This window comes from Mytilus galloprovincialis, chromosome 12 (assembly GCF_965363235.1).
Source record: "Mytilus galloprovincialis chromosome 12, xbMytGall1.hap1.1, whole genome shotgun sequence".
NCBI classification, from domain to species: domain Eukaryota; kingdom Metazoa; phylum Mollusca; class Bivalvia; order Mytilida; family Mytilidae; genus Mytilus; species Mytilus galloprovincialis.
In genome coordinates, this window is record NC_134849.1 from 71,966,518 (window position 1) to 71,986,525 (window position 20,008).

General features: G+C 32.7%; 1 long non-coding RNA gene across 1 annotated transcript in view; it reads left to right on the forward strand.

Annotated features, from left to right (window-relative positions):
• LOC143054746 (uncharacterized) overlaps positions 1-20,008 on the forward strand; it is a 29,507-nt gene that overhangs the window by 8,792 nt on the left and 707 nt on the right. The window contains exons 2-6 of the long non-coding RNA XR_012971812.1: positions 4,424-4,484; positions 5,130-5,195; positions 7,076-7,229; positions 14,905-14,987; positions 15,226-15,249. This is a non-coding gene — a long non-coding RNA (uncharacterized LOC143054746). The remainder of the gene's footprint in view (positions 1-4,423; positions 4,485-5,129; positions 5,196-7,075; positions 7,230-14,904; positions 14,988-15,225; positions 15,250-20,008) is intronic.

The following is a 20,008-nucleotide window of genomic DNA, read 5'->3' on the forward strand; positions in this document are numbered from 1 at the left end:
TGATGAATTGTCCTTGCCAAAATTACAAATAATTCAGGTATCTAACATTTCTAACATATATTGATACCACGATAATACATTGATAATACTGCCTTGTTAAATATACCTTATTATACCCCACGCAACGAAGTTGCGAAGGGTATAATGTTTTTGACCCGTCCGTCCGTCCGTCCGTCAGTCCGTCAGTCCTGTTTCTTGTCATCGCAACTCCTCTCAAACCACACAACAGAATTTCACAAAACCTTTTTATATGAAAAGGACATATTATGTAGTTGTGCATATTGACAGGAAATTACGATTCAATATTTTTTCTAGGAGTTACGCCCCTTTGAACTTATTTGCTTCAATGTACTACTGCAACAGTTTGTCATCGCAACTCCTCTCAAACCACACAACAGAATTTCATGAAACCTTTTCAGATAATAAGGACATACTATGTAGATGTGCATATCGACAGGAAATTACGATTCAATTTTTTTTCTAGGAGTTACGCCCCTTTGAACTTATTTACTTTAATGTACTACTGCGACAGTTTGTCATCTCAACTCCTCTCAAACCACACAACAGAATTTTACGAAATCTTTTTATATGAAAAGGACATTTTATGTAGTTGTGCATATCGACAGGAAATTACGATTCAATTTTATTTCTAGGAGTTACGCCCCTTTGAACTTATTTGCTTCAATGTACTACTGCAACAGTTTGTCATCGCAACTCCTCTGAAACTACATAACAGAATTTCATGAAACCTTTTCAGATAATAAGGACATACTATGATACTATGTAGATGTGCATATCGACAGGTAATCACGATTCAATTTTTTTTCTAGGAGTTACACCTATTTGAACTTATTTGCTTTAAGGTACTACTTCAACAGTTTGTCATCTCAACTCCTCTCAAACCACACAACAGAATTTCATGAAACTTTGTAGATAATAAGGACATACTATGTAGATGTGCATATCAACAGGAAATTACGATTCAATTTTTTTTCTAGGAGTTATGCCCCTTTGAACTTATTTGCTTCAATGTACTTCTGCAACAGTTTGTCATCTCAACTCCTCTGAAAATTCTGTAGATAATAAGGACATACTATGTAGATGTGTATATTGACAGGAAATTATTATTCAGTATTTTTTCTTATACATTTTTTTTTCTTATACTTACTTATTTAATTTCTCCAATGACAATGTGGGGACGTGGGGTATGTGAGCGTGCTCACTAAGGTTCTTTAATTGTCAAAGAATGCAGCAATAATTCTGTTGTCAACGGCCAAAGAAAAAATCGGGATGATCAAGCATGGAATTCCGGAAATTGACCGTCTCCAAAAATATTAAATTCTAAAATTGAGTTATCTTCCTTTTCGCGCCAGACGACTATTGAAAAGGCTATAACTTGTTCTGTTCATGTTGACCAGCCGCTTACGATCACAAAATGACTTTTTACCCCAATATCAGTGCCCAATATACCCAAATATACCTAAAATATACTCCAATTAAACGTTTCAGTGCAATATTCATGTTACGGAATGATATTTTACCCATATTTATTTTAAAAAAACCCAACCTATGCACATTTGAATGATTTCATTTGTGTGTATTTAGAAGCTTTTAAAACTATAGTTAATTCGAATACTGATAATGGTAACACTAAAGACCAGAATGGACCTGAAAATATACAGGGCAAATTTTAAATAGCAATTTTTTTTTCACTCCTTCAAATTTAAGATTTATTCAATAGCATTAGTATTTTCTGTTTTTAACCGGATTTTTGTGACAAAAATGTCAGTTATAAAATTGGGGATGCGGGCGGGCGGGCGGGCGGTCGATCGGGCAGGCGGCAATCAAATGTTGTCCGTGCATTAACTCAAGAACCGTTCAACCAAAGCTTTTAAAATTTTAATATGTTGTTACTGACAACTAAATGAAGGTCAAGTTCAATAATGGCCATTTTGACTTTTACCGTTCAGGAGTTATGGTTCTTGAAAGATTGAAAAATGGCGTTTCCAGTCGTGTCCGTGCATTTACGCATGAACAGTTCTACCAAAGCTTCCCAAATTTTAATATGTTGTTACTGGTGACAAAATGGAGGTCAAGTTCAATAATGACGATGTTGACTTTTACCGTTCAGGAGTTATGGTTCTTGAAAGATTGAAAAATGGTGTTTCCAGTCGTGTCCGTGCATTTATGCATGAACTTTTCTTCCAAAGCTTCCCAAATTTTAATATGTTAATGTTACTGGTGACAAAATGGAGGTCAAGTTCAATAATGACGATTTTGACTTTTACCGTTCAGGAGTTATGGTTCTTGAAAGATTGAAAAATGGTGTTTCCAGTCGTGTCCGTGCATTTTCTCGTGAACCAAATTTGAAATTGACAATTTTCACTTTCACCAATCATCAGTAATGGTTCTTGTGATATTGCCAGGACACAAATAAATGCTAATAAATCCGGTTTGCTGTCGTTGTGACAGCCTCTTGTTCATACATGTAGATAAAATTAGAAATAGTTTACTCATGTTTTAAAGTATTTTTTCAATTTTTGTCCCTCATATTTTTTTTAAATAATTGTCTCAAATAAAATTTGAAAATTTTCTCCTACATGAAATCAGATTTTCAAATTTTCATTGAATAAATTATGTTTAATCATCACTTGTTTAAAACGTAATGTTTACGTAAACTTGGACGGACCAGAAATTACAAAGTTTGTAGTTTTATTTATATTTTTCACTTTTAAATAAACTTCAAATTAAAAAACTTGTAAGAAATAAAATTTATTTAATTCCATTCATCTAGACGGGAAAAAAATATATCTGAAGCCACAACTCGGGCCTGAATGGGGAGCTCGAGTTTAACGACTTGAATGGACATCAACCTTGTGGTTGGATTCATTTAAACGTGAATTATTTATTCAATGGATTTCCTTCTTACTTTTTTAAAGTCGAGGCTAGTCATTTAATTAAAATCAACCAAGTTTTAAAGAATTATATGTTTGTAATAAAAAAAAATGGACCTAACCCATAACATTAAAAGACATCAAAACAAGAAATTCTGTATATTTTTTTAAAATTTATTTATCTTCATAAGTAATCACTGTTTAATTGTATATCTGAATCCTATTTTGGTACTCTCGCCCAAGGTGACACTTGCTACCACAAGTAACATTTTATTTTTTACATTTGCATTTGAGTTTTATTGTAAAGTTGCTAAATATTCTAAAACAATTGTCCTCCCACATTATGTTTATTTCCAATATCTTCAGTGATCATAATTCAATTAACATGATTAATGTAGTACTGATCGACATGCTAAATACAAGAGATTAACAGATTTAATTAGCGTCAATTTTTTAAATAATTGAATTAAATATATGTAAAGTTTTTATTTCAATTAAGTACGTACATGTACAGTCGGACCCTATTATCCCCTTATTGAAACTGAAATATTATTTCTCTTTTTACATGTTTAGGTAAACTTTTGACATGACTTTGTGTCTGTCCATCTGTTTTCTGTAATTTTTTCTTTAAAATCTTTTCTGAATCAATGTGTTGAAACCAAGATTTGTCTGCTTCATCTATAGCAGGTCTCACGCTAGCAGGCGACTGGGGATAAGAAAACGCTTTCATGTCCATCACTTAGCTTTGGCCAACCGTCAAAAGTGATATCCAGTCGCCCAGGTGTTCACGATATCGCTTTCTGTCGCTTTTGTCATCAGCAATTTTTCATTTTTACCAAGTTGATGAAACAGCAATTTTTCATTTTTAAGTAATGAAATTCAAAGTCTTAAATGATTTATTTCTTTAGAAAAGAGGTGAAAGCATTGACTTTATAGATTGGTTGTATGCTTCATGTATATTTCAAACAAACAACTTTGTATGAAGTATTTTCATTCACTTCCAATACTTGTTGCTCGAGAGCATACATGAAAACATTCTGATTATCAGCAAAATAAGTTTATAACTTCATTAGAACGTGATGAATATTGCCTTTAGTTCATGTTCCATCCATTTATTGCATTTATTGCATTAAAAGCGTCATATTCCATTTCCAAATCACTTGTCTAAATTGTTTATTTTTGAAGCAGATTAGCTACATGTATGACAAAAATCTGTATTCGTTCCATAATACCAGTTAAAGTGACATGACACAAAAATAATTCCCATTAGACAGAGCCTGTCTAATAATACAGTGACGTGACACAAAAATAACTCCCATTAGACAGCCTTGCTAATAACAGGCCTTCATGCTATTATGAATTTGTCCTAAAACTCTTACACTGAGCTATTTATGGTACTATGGTAGGTTAAACCTCTTCTTTTTTCATTCATGACAAGTTACTTGTCACAAGTATACATATTCAGAAATGGTTCAACTGATATTTATATAAATGTGAAGAACTGAAATTGAGCTATTTTATATTTTCAGTTTAAAGATCTACTGTTCGTTTTATTTGATTCAAGTCCAGTCAATTTATTACTTAGTAAAGGTAAGTGAATATTATAGTCAAATTGTATTGGATCGTTAAGTTATTTATTTTATCGAATGAAATTCAGAAATATATTTCAATTGTAAATGTTAAAATTCTTAAGGGGGAGATAATCAAGAGCTAGCTGGTTCATTCTAAGTAGCATTACACCAGTGCATTTTTTTTTTTTTATTCTTTTAAACAGGATTAACATTTTGCACTCATCTACTTTTGTTAAATAAATTGGAAACAAGAAATAACATGATATAATTTAAACAAGATGAAGTGCATTTGTTAGTGAAAACTAAACAAAACATTACAATCATTACAATGTGAGTTACTTAAAGAGTAAGAATTTTTAAGAAGTCACTTGTGGTGTAGGAATGACAGATTGGATGTTAATGTCAATGAGACAGCAACCATTCAATGAAAGAGGTCAACATTGTATTCAACCATTGAAAACTATCTTTAAATTAGAACTATCACTGAGTGTGTACTTATTAATTAGCAACACAAGTGCCACATGTGGAGCACCTGAGATAACCCCAAACTGTTGATGGGTTTCCTGTTGCTCAGTCTTTAATTTTGTGTTTTGTGTACTGTTGTTTTTCTTTTTCTTTTTTAGCCATATTTTTAGTTTGAACATCTATTATTTGTATTTATTAGATCCTTGTCCAGTCAAGTTGTTATTATAGTCAACGTGATCCTTGTCCAGCCAAATTCTTATTATAGGTAAGTGTACATTATATATGTAAACTATATAGGATCATTTACTATTGAATTCAAATCATGCAAATGTAAAATGTTCAAACTCTATAGGGGAAGATAATGTGAAATGTTCAAACTCTATAAGGGGAGATAATGTAAAATGTTCAAACTCTATAAGGGGCGATAGTGTAAAATATTCAAACTCTGTAAGGGGAGATAATGTTAAATCTTCAAACTCTATAAGGGGAGATAAGGTAAAATGTTTAAACTCTATAAGGGGAGATAATGTGAAATATTCAAACTCTATAAGGGGAGATAATGTAAAATATTTAAACTCTATAAGGGGAGATAATGTAAAATATTCAAACTCTATAAGGGGAGATAAGGTTAAATGTTCAAACTCTATAAGGGGAGATAAGGTAAAATGTTCAAACTCTATAAGGGGAGATAAGGTAAAATGTTTAACTCTATAAGGGGAGATAATGTAAAATATTCAAACTCTATAAGGGGAGATAATGTAAAATAAACTCTATCAGGGGAGATAATGTAAAATGTCCAAACTTTAAAAAGAGAGATAAAATAAAATGTTCAAACTATAAGGGGAGATAATGTAAAATATTCAAACTCTATAAGGGGAGATAATCAACATATAGTTTTTACATTCAAAATACCACCAATGTTTTTATAGTAAACAAGACACAAATAATGTGATAACATCATTACAATGTTATTTGTCTTCAAATATTAGCATTGAACTTGTGCTATAAAAAAATAAAGTGAGATATATATCAATGAGCAACCCAACAAAGCAAGAATTGAGATGTGTACAGGTCAATATATAGTCAACGATTCAAAAATAACCTCATATGATAAGGTCTTCATTTTCATGAAGCGGGCCATTAAATTTAGGATTTATTCATTTTAACTTAAGAAAATAATTGCACATTATACCTTTTTATCACACCACGGGTAAATTATGACGTTGTGATTGGTTTAACGCCGTCACATAGTGACCCCCTATGGATCTTTATCGGACCACAGATGAATTATCACGTTGTGATTGGTTAAATGCCGTCACGTGGTGACCCCCTATGAGACCGTATGGGGTTAGTAAGTTTCATATGGGGTTCATGACGCGTTAATGGCGACGTCATCTATTAATGTTGTTGTGTTTCATTGTTTATTTTTCAACAAAACGTCGCAGAAAAAGTCCAGCGTCCGATAAATTCGTTATACGGTTAACTACTGACCCCCTACGGATTCATAGAGGGTGAATAAAATTCATAGGGGACTCGGCCTCCGGCCTCACCCCCTATGGATTTTACTAACCCTCTATGGATCCGTATGGGGTCAGTAGCGAACCATATAACTTATAGTATGGGGTTAGTAAATTTCATATGGGTTCATGACGTCTGTCTATTTTTAATGGTGACCTCATCTATTTATGTTGTTGAATTTCATTGTTTATTTTTATACAAAACGCAGCAGGAAAAGTCCCATGTGCGATAAACTTGTTATATTGTATATATGGTTCACTACTTACCCCCTTCGGCCTCAGCCCCTATGGATTTTACTAACCCTCTATGGATCCGTAAGGTGTCAATAGCGAACCATATAACTTATAACTCTAAGTTTATTTTATTGAAACAGGGAGATAACACGCACACATTGATATGTTTATAAGAAACATTCATAACAAGTACCAATGACATATTTTTTAGTCATACATGTACTTCAATTTTACATATATATCGGGCTTAAACAAGTAAATACGATTTATAGTTATTTTTCACAGATGCTTTAGATGACGACACAACGTTAGTTATAAATTAGGCTGACCTCAGAAGTACATTCATCAGTATTTATTTATTAGTATGTATTGTATAATATATGTTTTTTTTAAGAGAACAAAACAAATCAATCCACAAAGACTGCCTCGATGATCTTCACGGTGTTGTGGTATTGTGTTAACTTTTAGTGTGGGAGGTGGTGGGTTTGTACCCTGGACAGTTCAACCAAAGACTTGAAAATTAATATTTGCTGCTTCTCCAAAATAAGGTAAATCAATACAGAGTCAGAGTAAGTAGTTTTCACATATGCCATACAGCCACTTCCTTTTTTTCACATCTGCCGTACAGTCACTTTCTGTTTTCACATCTGCCATACAGCCACTTCCTTTTTTTCACATCTGCCATACAGCCACTTCCTTTTTTTCACATCTGCCATACAGTCACTTCCTGTTTTCACATCAGCCATACAACCACTTCCTGTTTTCACATCTGTAATATATCCACTTTCTGGTTTGGCATCTGTCATACATCCACTTCCTGTTTTCACATCTGTCGTACAGCCACATCCTATTGGTTGATAGTTTGAAATTATACAACACTCATTGTACAATGAAAATTTCTTTTTCTTGGCTTCTATGGAAGGGAATGATTTTATATTTGATGAACAGCTTGAAAATGTTGATTTGTAGAATGTTAGCAATTTTTATGCCCCTTTTTCATGGGCATTATGTATTTTGATCTTTGGGTCCGTCTGTTCGTCTGATCTTTCACCTGTTGGTCCGTCTGTCCTGCTTCAAGTTAAAGTTTTTGATGAACTTGAAGTCCAATCAACTTGAAACTTAGTACACATGTTCCTTATGATATGGTCTTTCTAATTTTAATGTCAAATTAGAGATTACTCCCAGTTCACGGTCCACTGAACATAGAACATTATAATGCGGAATGGGCATCCGTGTACTTAGGACACATTCTTGTTGTTTATGCTGTGCAACTTCTTTCTGTTACCCAATAGTTTGAAATTATTCAAATTCATTGTATAAAGAAAATGTTCATGAAAGTTCATGTGATGAATAACAATGATGCATGTATCCCTAGACTAAAGAATAATGATATAAACAATTACAGTTTGTCCAACAGCCTTCAACAATGAGCAAAACCCATACCATATAATCATCTATAAAAAGCCTTGGTATGATAAAATGTGAAACATTCAAAAGAAAAATCAACAGCCTACTACAACAATGAAGGAAAAACAAATATGGTACACAGCTTCTAACTTCAGCCACTATGTTATAGGTCCTGTCTGTGGAAAGAGTCACACCCTGTATGTAGAATACACAGCTTCTAACTACAGCCACTACGTTATAGGTCCTGGCTGTGGACAGGCACATACAGAATTAAAAAAAAATCATTGAATTTAATGTGACTGGTCTAGTTGATTATTGATAATGTTTTAAGAAACTGTTACTTGATATTTTTTATGCGTTTCTTAAATGCCGACCTTTTTATAAACCCTTAATCTTGAAACGATCTCAAAATAAGGAGTTGTGGTATGATTAACAATGAAGCAATTAATCCTAGACCATAGGACAAAGATATAAACAATTACAGGTCGTTCAACAGCCTTCCACAATGAGCAAAACTCATACCATATAATAATTAGGAGATGCGGTATGATTAACAATGATACAATTATTCCTAGACCAAAGGACAAAGATATAAACAATGACAAGTTCTCCTACAGCCTTCAACAAGGATCAAAATCCATACCATATAATAATTATTAGATGTGGTATGATTAACAATGATACAATTATTCCTAGACCATAGGACAAAAATATAAACAATTACAGGTCGTCCAACAGCCTTCAACAATGAGCAAAACCCATACCATATAATAATTAGGAGATGTGGTATGATAAACAATGATACAATTATTCCTAGACCATAGGACAAAGATATAAACAATTACAGGTCGTCTAACAGCCTTCCACAATGAGCAAAACTCATACCATATAATAATAAGGAGTTGTGGTATGATTAACAATGATACAATTATTCCTAGACCATAGGACAAAGATATAAACAATTAGGCTTAAATTAAAATATTGTTTGTTTGCCCTTTACCGACCGACCCTATAAATTCGTTCCGACTGAAAATCTTTTATTTGTATTTACCAGCAAGATTTTATTTTATTTTATTTTTTCATCCTACCAAAAATCTTATATTTGTATTTCCCGCTCAAAACTTTTTTTTACCGGAATCCTCAGGTTTTACCTTTATCGTATAACGTCTAGTCCGTTTGGTATCACGTGAGCGTTTGACATGAACACTTGCATTTAGAGTTTCAAAGCATTTGTTTGAAATCGATGTTGAACGCTTTGAAATCGTGATATGATGTACGTTACTCTGTATCTTTAAACTTGAAGAGCAGGGTTCATTTACAAAACTATCAACGTGTGTACAAACTATTTTGTAAACGGACGTTGTATTCTATGTAGGGATGGCCTTTTGCAAGGACGTATAACTAACATACGTCCTTGGCCTTTTTGTGATCCGTTGATCCGGATGATAATGTTAACGATGCTTTCGACCAGTATTGCTATATTCATTATATCTGACATGAACCAAAGGTGACAAACGCCTTTAAAGTGGAGAATATTTGGCAGTAAAATCGCCCAAGTTTTCCATACATATCATTTATAAATGCGATGTAAAATACGTGACAATTGAGTTTCAAGTCTTGTTGCAATTTTATTGGCAACATAGGCACAAACGAAAATTTAAACACTATAGGGACTTTTTCTACTAGTGATGTATGTCAGCCTAGGCATATTTTACCAGGACAATATTAACTCTTACAGAAAACCTTTAGGTAGAGGTAAGCGAACAAGGTACGTAGTACAGAATATTAGTGAAAGTTAAAACTCTTCAAAGTTCCAGGCATATAAACGTTGAAAATATATTTTGATATTTGAAAACAAAATAGTAGTGCATTTGAATTAACTTCACATTCTACATGATATTTTTTTTTCAAAACTTCCTGGGACTATTATACAAATAGTCCCAGAAACTTTTTAGCAAAAGCAAAACAGACAAAAATGACATTATGAAGATTTTGTATCTATAAAATAAAATATTATACCTACCTGCCTACCAATGACAAAAAATATACCGACCCAAGTTATTTTTTTGGGGAAAAAAATAAAACATTTTACCTACCTACCTACCCTGTTTCAAAACATAGGGTCGGAAAAGGGCAAACAAACAATATTTTAATTTAGGCCTTACAGGTCGTCTAATGGCCTTCAACAATGAGCAAAACCCATACCATATAATAATTAGAAGATGTGGTATGATTAACAATGATACAATTATTCCTAGACCATAGGACAAAGATATAAACAATTATAGGTCGTTCAACAGCCTTCAACAATGAGCAAAACCCATACCATATAATAATTAGGAGATGTGGTATGATTAACAATGATACAATTATTCCTAGACCACAGGACAGATATAAACAATTACAGGTCATCCAACAGCCTTCAACAATGATCAAAATCCATACCATATAATAATTAGGAGATGTGGTATGATTAACAATGATACAATTATTCCTAGACCATAGGACAAAGATATAAACAATTACAGGTTGTCTAATAGCCTTCAACAATGATCAAAATCCATACCATATAATAATTTGAAGATGTGGTATGATTAACAATGATACAATTATTCCTAGACCATAGGACAAAGATATAAACAATTACAGGTCTTTCAACAGCCTTCAACAATGAGCAAAACCCATACCATATAATAATTAGGAGATGTGGTATGATTAACAATGATACAATTATTCCTAGACCATAGGACAAAGATATAAACAATTACAGGTCTTTCAACAGCCATTTAACAATGAGCAAAACCCATACCATATAATAATTAGGAGATGTGGTATGATTAACAATGATACAATTATTCCTAGACCATAGGACAAAGATATAAACAATTATAGGTCGTCCAACAGCCTTCAACAATGAGCAAAACCCATACCATATAATCATCTATAAAAAGCCTTGGTATGATAAAATGTGAAACATTTCAAAAGAAAAAATCAACAGCCTACTACAACAATGAAAAAAAACAAATATGGTACACAGCTTCTAACTACAGCCACTACATTATAGGTCCTGGCTGTGGACAGGCACATACAGAATAAAAAAAATCATTGAATTTAATGTGACTGGTCTAGTTGATTATTGATGATGTTTTAAGAAACTGTTACTTGATATTTTTATGTTTTTCTTAAATGCCGACCTTTTTATAAAACCCAAATCTTGAATCGATCTCAAAATAAGGAGTTGTGGTATGATTAACAATGAAGCAATTAATCCTAGACCATATGACAAAGATATAAACAATTACAGGTCGTCCAACAGCCTTCAACAATGAGCAAAACTCATACCATATAATAATTAGCAGATGTGGTATGATTAACTGATTAACAATGAAGCAATTATTCCTAGACCATAGGACAAAGATATAAACAATTACAGGTCGTCTAATGGCCTTCAACAATGAGCAAAACTCATACCATATAATAATTAGCAGATGTGGTATGATTAACAGTGATACAATTATTCCTAGACCATAGGACAAAGATATAAACAATTACAGGTCGTCTAATAGCCTTCAACAATGATCAAAATCCATACCATATAATAATTAGAAGATGTGGTATGATTAACAATGATACAATAATTCCTAGACCATAGGACAAAGATATAAACAATTACAGGTCGTTCAACAGCCATCAACAATGTGCAAAACCCATACCATAGGATAATTAGGAGTTGTGGTATGATTAACAATGATACTATTATTCCTAGACCATGTAGACCATAGGACAAAGATATAAACAATTATAGGTCGTCCAACAGCCTTCAACAATGAGCAACCCATACCATATAATCATCTATAAAAAGCCTTGGTATGATAAAATGTGAAACATTTCAGAAGAAAAAATCAACAGCCTACTACAACAATGAAAAAAAACAAATATGGTACACAGCTTCTAACTACAGCCACTACGTTATATAGGTCCTGTCTGTGGAAAGAGTCACACCCTGTATGTAGAGTACACAACTTCTAACTACAGCCACTACGTTATATAGGTCCTGTCTGTGGAAAGAGTCACACCCTGTATGTAGAATACACAGCTTCTAACTACATCCACTACGTTATAGGTCTTGTCTGTGGAAAGAGTCACACCCTGTATGTAGAATACACAGCTTCTAACTACATCCGGGCGCACTACGTTTGCGCGCATTTGGGGATTAAAATATCTTACGTTTGCGCGCAGCTTTTGATTACATTTGCGCGCATTCATTTTACAGGTAAACTCAGGTAAAAATATATATAAAAATTAAATTAAATTATAATTGACTATATATTTTTTTATTTTCATGATAAATATGACTATCAATTATTAATTTTGAAAATATTTCTTAATTCAAACTATATATTGTTCATATTGAATTATAAAACAAATTATAAAGTGATCATTATAAACTCCGTAGTATAGCTTAATACATGTAACTTCATTGCGAATATTTCAGAGTGAAAAGGATTTAAACGAATAGTGATCGTTTTTAAAATAGGTAAATAATTTAAGATAGTTTGTCACAGTAAAGTTACACCAAGGCACAAACATGGAGTTTTGACACGTACCTACATGTAAAGTAATGAAATTATCAATACTTTTACCTTTATGATTAGCTTTGTTTTAGCATTTTAACATTTTGATCTGTACATATTTCTGGGATTTAGTGCTTGTGCATAATAAAACGGACTTATCTTGCTCGAAATCCCACTTCCACCTTATCGTTGGTGAGTAGGGGATCAAGACTAACGGAATGAGTACTTATACTTGTAAATAATTGAACTAATTATAAATAAATAAGTATTATTACCTGTATTTTATCTGAGTTTACCTGTCAAAAAAAATGCGCGCAATTGTAATCAAAAGCTGCGCGCAAACGTAATGATTTTTGCGCGCAAATGTAATGGTAATGCGCGCAAACGTAATGCACCGCTACATCCACTACGTTATAGGTCCTGTCTGTGGAAAGAGTCACACCCTGTATGTAGAATACACAGCTTCTAAGGCCTAAATTAAAATATTGTTTGTTTGCCCTTTTCCGACCCTATGTCTTGAAACAGGGTAGGTAGGTAGGTAAAATATTTTATTTTTCTTTCCCAAAAAATAACTGAGCTCGGTATATTTTTTGTCATGGGTAGGCAGGTAGGTATAATATTTTATTTTATAGATACAAAATCTGCATGATATCATTTTTGTCTGTATTGCTTTTGTTTAAGTATGCTTTTGCTTTTAAGTATAATAGTCCCAAGAATTTTAACTTACTAATATTCTGTACTACGTACATGTACCTTGTACGCTTAACCTGGACCTAAAGTTTTTCTGTAAGAGATAACTTTGTCCTGGTAAAATATGTCCGGGTAGACATACCATGCATACTTTGTACATTACTAGTAGAAAAAGTCCCTAGAGTGTTTAAATTTTCGTGTGTGCCTGTGTTTCCAATAAAAATGCTACAAGACTTGAAACTCAATTGTCACGTTTTTTACATCGCATTTATATATGATCTGTATGGAAAAACTTGGCGATTTTACTGCCAAATATTCTCCCCTTTACAGACCTTTGGTTCATGTTAGATATAAATCAGAATATATCAATGCTGGTCAAAGGCATCGTTAACATAATCATCCTGATCTACGGACCAAAAGCCATCACTACATAGGATACAAAGTCTGTTTACAAAATATTTTGTACACACATTGATAATTTAGTATTGGAGGAACTTTTTTTGAATGAACCCAGCTCTTCAAGTATAAAGACACAGAGTAACGTTTGTTAAATCATGATTTCAAAGCTTTCAATACAACATCCATTTCAAACAAATTTATGCTTTGAAACTCCAAACGCAAGTGTTCGTTCATGTCAAACGCTCACATGATACAAAACAAATTAGACCTTATACGGGAAAGATAAAACCCGAGAATTCCGGTAAAAAAGCTTTGAGCGGGAAATACAAATATAAGATTAATTTTTGGTAGGAACAAAAAATAAAATAAAATAAAATCTTGCTGGTCAACACAAATAAAAGATTTTCAGGCGGAACGAATTTATAGGGTCGGTCGGTAAAGGGCAAACAAACAATATTTTAATTTAAGCCTAACTACATCCACTACGTTATATAGGTCCTGGCTGTGGAAAGAGTCACACCCTGTGTGTAAAATACACAGCTTCTAACTACATCCACTACTTTATATAGGTCCTGTCTGTGGAAAGAGTCACACCCTGTATGTAGAATACACAGCTTCTAACTACAGCCACTACGTTATTGGTCCTGTCTTTCGACAGGCACATACAGAATTAAAAAAAAATGATTGAATTTAATGTGACTGGTCTAGTTGATTATTGATAATGTTTTTATTATACAATTACTGTCTTTTGATGAGGTAAATGTGTAGTTTTATTGACTTTTGAAAAACTGATATTCACTGAGACCAACAGCCAAAGTGAATATCAGTTTTTCAAAAGTCAATTAAACCACATATTTACCGAAACAAAAGACAGTAATTGTTTTATTCCATATTCCGAGAGAGATGCATGTAATTGCAATTATTAACCAAAACCAATTGTACATCAATCGTTTTCTTTTTACCAAAATAGTGCAGGTAAAAGCACGCGACGTTATGCACGGTGAATATCCTTTTTCCGCAGGTGAATATGCTTATTTATTCAAAATCCTCATTCATATAGAAAAACCTTCTAAAGTTTTATCAATATGGAATAATTAATATTGTTCTTTATGTGTGTCTTAATGCTGGTAAATAAAACTCTTGAAATTTTTAGATCTGGAAAAGTGCAATAGATGTTCTGATGTTCGATGGAAAAAGTCACACCCTGCTTGTAGAATACATTTGTACCTCATTTAGGTATGATTAGATTTTTAAGGTTTTGAGTTCAGTTCATTAACTTTAAATAGTGCAGAAAAGTTGAGATAAATGACTGTTTCAATGCTATAATATATTATTTGAATGAAATAAGAAGATAAAAATATTAAGTCAGTATTTTACCACTCATAGTGATCATGTTTCAATTGGCAATAACACAAATACCTCAATTAAAACTCAACAGTATATATTGACTATAATTATTCTTTTCTATTTTTAGGCTATAATGGAAAGTTGGAATAAGGTAAGATTTACTTAATAGTCTCCTTGTCATTTATAGTTTTGTTCCCCATTAGGCCAAATAAAAATATATGTGTGGATCCAGTAACCCTACCGTCCCTACTTTTTCGGCTTAAAAATAGCCTACCCTAAAGATTTTATTGTCATTTTTCATTAAGCACTGTTAAAGTCAGAATGTTGCTCCCATAGACTCAATGTAAAAAAAAAAAACATTAAATAAAAAAAATTCCCTGCCTACCTACCCTAACTTATTTTCAGATGTAACTGGAACCACACATACTTTTTTATTTGGCCTTAGTGTACAATTAGATACAAGTATGTGATAACTTGAGATAAAAACTAGTAGAATTCTAAGTGAACTACCAAACTACTTATTCCAAAAAAAAAAAAAAAATACAAAACTGGGACAAAGCAAGGTGAACTCAAAAACATTTCTACTCATTACACTTGTGACACAAACAGCATTTGAATCAGTATTCAGTAACTGAACAAAACAAACAAAAATGCAGTTTAAGAAATTTAGCGAATATTTTTCAAGTATGAAGGTACATGATGTAGGAGGGATGGACAGCTTTTGAGGATGGAAAGCTTTTGAGGGAGGTGGGAAGGGGGGGGGGAGATTTTTAAAGTGGGAGATAGTGTATTATTTATGTAGTACCTTCAGAATCCTTGTTTATTTGTAACTCTATGTAGGTCTGTAGAGTTATTTGAAAAAAATATTGGGACAATTTTTCTACATAAACAAAATAAAATACAGAAGTTATCTCCCCTTGCCATTGTTAAGTTCATGTGAGTGGAATACGACAAATCTATTTTATGGTATAAAGAGCTGACTGATGCAACACACTTTTTGTCTTGTTAGTTTACATTCTCATTGCTTTATTATATCCCACATCTACATTTATTCAGTCTACATACATTTATATAATTATGTATCTCTTTAAGTAAGTTAATAGAGAGATTTCTACTAGCTGATATGAAAAAAGGATGAGAAAGTACCTAGGGGCAAAGTGAATGAAACACAACTACATGTCTTTAAAAGGCAATTAAAGGACTTAGTGAATGAAAAACACAACTACATGTCTTAAAAAGGACGAAAAGTAGGGGCAACTAAAGGACTAAGTGTATTACATGTCTTTAAAAGGACAAAGGTCAAAGTCCAGAAAATACTACAAGAAAGAAAAATCAAGGATATGCCAAATCTAGTCCATGATTCTATAAAAAAATAATTTTTTGAAAGTTAACAATTTTTGTCGAGTCTGTGACTTAAGTCCCAGAAAGCTCGACATAGGGATAGTGATCCGACGGCAGATAACATCTAAAAAAGCTTCATATTTTAGAAGGTTGAAGACCTGGATGCTTCATCAGTCAGGGGACTTACTTAAATAAGTGATTTTCTAAATCACTGATTCAAGTAACATTATTTCCATAAAGGTTGGAAGTTAGAGTTGTCTTTCTTTAATAATCACCTATTTAAGTAGTACAAATTAATCACTAGAAGAAGTGATTAAATTTTAATGTAGCTTTAAATATAGAATACTAATGATCCAGGGAGTAATTATGTTTCTAAACTTATCAGAACCAACATCTGTGTTGTCTAGGATGACCAGGTCATTTCAGGTGATGACCTTGTACTGAATCTAGGATAATGACATAAAAATCACTTGTTTAAGTATCAGACCTCAATTTCCTTCCCAAAAATCACTTCTTTAAGTATCATTCTTTTAATAACCACCACTAATTTCAACACCCCCGAACAGTGAAATTTTTATCGCGAACAGTAGAATTTTATTACATAATCTGAAAGATGAAACCTTGAACTTCACAGGAAAAATACTCCCACTGCTGGGAAAATCTTTTAAGAAAGTATCAGTTCATTATGTTAAGCCATTATTATAGCATTTTTTCAATTAAAATAGAATTTTCAGCTAAATGATAGCATCAAAGGTATAAACCTTGCTACTTAAAAGAAGCAAAAAGTTCATTTTTTTTTAATTTTACTAATTAAAAGATATTATTTAAACATATGTTTTTAAAATTTTGAAAAAACTACAAAATCCCAATTTGTGACAAAACCTCAAATTTGCTACTCAAATAAGTGATTTAAAAATCACTTATTTGTGTAAGTCCCCTGACTTGAAGACCTGGATGCTTCATACTTTGTATATAAATGCCTCATGTTATGAAGTTTCCGTCAGTCACATGTCCAATGTCCTTGACCTCATTTCCATGGTTCAGTGACTACTTGAAAAAAATATTTTTTGTAATGTTAAATTCTCTCTTATTATAAGTAATAGGATTGCTATATTTGGTATGTGTGTACCTTGCAAGGTCTTCATGCCTGTTAGACAGTTTTTACTTGACCTCGACCTCATTTCATGAATCAGTGAACAAGGTTAAGTTTTGTGGTCAGGTCCATATCTCAGATACTATAAGCAATAGATCTAGTATATTCAGTTTATGGAAGGACTGTAAAGTGTATATGTCCAAATGGCAGGTGTCATCTGACCTTGAACTCATTTTGATGGTTCAGTGGTTACAGTATAAGGTTTTTGTGTTTTGGTCTGTTTTTTTTCCCCACCTACGATAGTAGAGGGGCATTATGTTTTCTGGTCTGTGCCTCCGTCCGTCCGTCCGTCTGTGCCTCCGTTCGTCTGTCCGGTTAAAGTTTTTGGTCGAGGTAGTTTTTGATGAAGCTGAAGTCCAATCAACTTGAAAATTAATACACATGTTCCCCATGATATGATCTTTCTAATTTTAATGCCAAATTATAGTTTTGACCCCAATTTCATGGTCCACTGAACATAGAAAATGATAGTGCAAAGTTCAGGTTAAAGTTTTTGGTCAAGGTAGTTTTTGATGAAGTTAAGTTACATCAACTTGAAAATTAGTACACATGTTGATATGATCTTTCTAATTTTAATTCCAAATTATAGTTTTGACCCCAATTTCATGGTCCACTGAACATAGAAAATGATAGTGCAAAGTTCAGGTTAAAGTTTTTGGTCAAGGTAGTTTTTGATGAAGTTAAGTTACATCAACTTGAAAATTAGTACACATGTTGATATGATCTTTCTAATTTTAATTCCAAATTAAAGTTTTGACCCCAATTTCATGGTCCACTGAACATAGAAAATGATAGTGGGAGTGGAGCATCTGTGTACTATGGACACATTCTTGTTCTTATTCTGTATGCAATAGGTCTACCATATTTGGTGTATGGAATGATTGTAAGGTGTACATGTCTAGCTGGCAGGTGTCATCTGACCGTGACCTTATTTTCATGGTTCACTGGTCAAAGTTCAAATTTTGAGTTTTGGTCTTTTTATTTAATACTTTATGCAATATGTCAACTATATTTGTTGTATGGAAATATTTTATGGTGTATATGTCAATCGCACAGGTTTTAATTGACCTTGACCTCATTTTCACGGTTCATTGCTCAGTGTTAAGTTTTTATGTTTTGGTCTGATTTTCTTAAACTATAACCAATAGGTCAACTATATCTGTAGTTTGGAAGAATTGTTAGCTGTACATGCCTTGACCTCATTTTCATGGTTCATTGGTCAATGTTTAGTTTTCTTGGTTAATGTTAAGTTTATGTGACAGTTGTGATAAAGCTTTTTATTTAGGTCTATCAACATAATATCAGGCCTAAATTAAAATATTGTTTGTTTGCCCTTTTCCGACCCTATGTTTTGAAACAGGGTAGGTAGGTAGGTAAAATATTTTATTTTTTTTCCAAAAAAAAAAATAAATTGGCTCGGTATATTTTTTGTCATGGGTAGGCAGGTAGGCATAATATTTTATTTTATAGATACAAAATCTGCTTAATGTCATTTTTGTCTGTTTTGCTTTTGCAAATAAGTTTTCTGGGACAATTAGTTTTGAAAAATAATATCAGGTAGAATGTGAAGCTATAATTCATATGCACTACTAATAGTACTATTTTGTTTTCAAATATCAAAATATAGAGCTGTGCCGCATATCTTCAACGTTTATATGCCTGGAACTTTGAAGAGTTTGAATTTGCACTTTATAATATTCTGTACTAAAATTGAGAATGGAAATGGGGAATGAGCCAAAGAGACAACAACCCGACCATAGAAAAAAAAAACAGCAGAAGGTCACCAACAGGTCTTCAATGTAGCGAGAAATTCCCGCACCCGGAGGCGTCCTTCAACTGGCCCCTAAACAAATATATACTAGTTCAGTGATAATGAACGCCATACTAACTTCCAAATTGTACACAAGAAACTCTACGTACCTTGTACTCTTACCTAAAGGTTTTCTGTAAGAGATAACTTTGTACTGGTAAGATGTGTCCAGGCAGACATACATTAGTAGAAAAAGTCCCTAGAGTGTTTAAAATTTCGTGTGTGCCTTTGTTTCCAATAAAATTGTTCCAAGACTTAAAACTCAATTGTCACATATTTTACATCCCATTTATAAATGATCTGTATGGAAAACTTGGCGATTTTACTGCCAAATATTTTCCACTTTACAGGGTTTTGTCACCTTTAGGTCATGTCAGATTTAATAATATAGCGGCATCGTTAACATAATCATCCTGATCTGCGGATCACAAAAGGCCATCCTTACATAGAATACAACATCCGTTTATAAAATAGTTTGTACACACGTTGATAATTTTGTATCAAACGAGCTTTTTTGTAAATGAACCCTGCTCTTCAAGTATAAAGGTACAGTGTAACGTACGTCATATCATGATTTCAGGAATCGTTCAACATCGATTTCAAACA